This window comes from Montipora capricornis, chromosome 8, assembly GCF_036669925.1.
Source record: "Montipora capricornis isolate CH-2021 chromosome 8, ASM3666992v2, whole genome shotgun sequence".
NCBI lineage: Eukaryota > Metazoa > Cnidaria > Anthozoa > Scleractinia > Acroporidae > Montipora > Montipora capricornis.
This window is the reverse complement of record NC_090890.1, coordinates 28,238,374-28,239,831: the sequence shown is the minus strand read 5'-3', so window position 1 is coordinate 28,239,831 and position 1,458 is coordinate 28,238,374.

The following is a 1,458-nucleotide window of genomic DNA, read 5'->3' as shown; positions in this document are numbered from 1 at the left end:
TGTCTGCGGGACCTCTTAAATGCCAAATGTTTTATTGGCAAAGCTCACAACGTGGTTTGTGACTTCTGTGCATGAGCGATTGTTTCAATCTATCATATGTTGACATTCTAAATAAGTTAAAGCATGTGTTTATGTTGATGCAATATTTAGACATTATGGATAGTCAAAGGCGTGGCATCTGTCTATTTGGAAAATGTTTATTTATTCATTATCGAATTTGTGAAATTTAATTAAGACCCCCCCTCAACTTACTTGAGAAATCTAATGTAGAGCCCCCCTCCTTTCCATTATTTTAACTTAAGGCCCCCCCCCCCCTCTGGTTTTAGGGCCCCCGCTCCTGATAATTATTGTACAGTCCCTTATTGTTATTCTCTAAGGTTGATACGATTCCCGATTTTCCCGATTATACCTAGTATTGCGATTATGGCTAAATCAGAGAATAGTAAAATATGAAAGCAGAGAAAAAAATATTTATGTGGGTGCTTGAACCGCCCTCAGTGTTCCCGGTCACACTTTCCTGGATTCAGCTGTCACGCAGAAAACAAACATGGCATCATATTTGTTTTCGATTTTATTTATTGGACTCCAAATCATCGATAATTGATAAGGTTTAACTGCTGAATACCCCGCAACTCCAAAAATGATCTTGAAAAGTGTGGCTAGGCGGCTACGCAGTGGTCATTACCACCCCTCCCCCTAGAATGTGTTAGTAAGGAAAGAAGTGGCTACGCGGTTACGCAGTGGTCATTAACGAGATCTTGTGCCGAATATAGCACTCGTTCACTGATTAAGCCTAAGCGCTCGTTTCAGTATTAGGACTAAGCACTCTTTCAAAATTTAAGATTTCATTTCACGGTTCGCTCAAACTACGCTTTTTAACAAGATCGTGTATAGCACTCGTTTAACATTTTTGCTTTCATTTTACGTTTCATCTAACTACACTTTTTAACGAGATAGTGCGATGAATATTGCACTCGTTTTCTGATTAGACCACAGGGTCCAGAGGAGATATGTTTGTCGTTAGAACATCAAAACCCGTCGAAAACATCTGAAATAATGGGTTATTTTGATCGCGTTGACGATCGCGTTACAGTTCGTTTACAGTTTCGTTACACATTCTGTATACCGCAAACCAAGAGGCTGAGGGCTCGCAAGATCATACGGAAAGGGAGGAAACTAATTTGGGGCCGATTTTCGAATCCCTGAAACTCAGATGGAATTAAATTAAATTGTCTGATTTTACTAACGCGATCTAGAATTGTTATGTATTTGCCAAATACTGAAGGAAAACGGCATAAGAAAGCGTTCAAATTCATTTTCGGCGACCGAAATTTACGGCTTCGAGAGAGAGGTTTCGTTCGGTGTGCACCGCAACATATGGTGACGGAAATGACGCGATAAAGTAAATGTGCGCAAGATCGGAAGTAATTTTAAGATGCCCCAAGTTCGAAAACACCA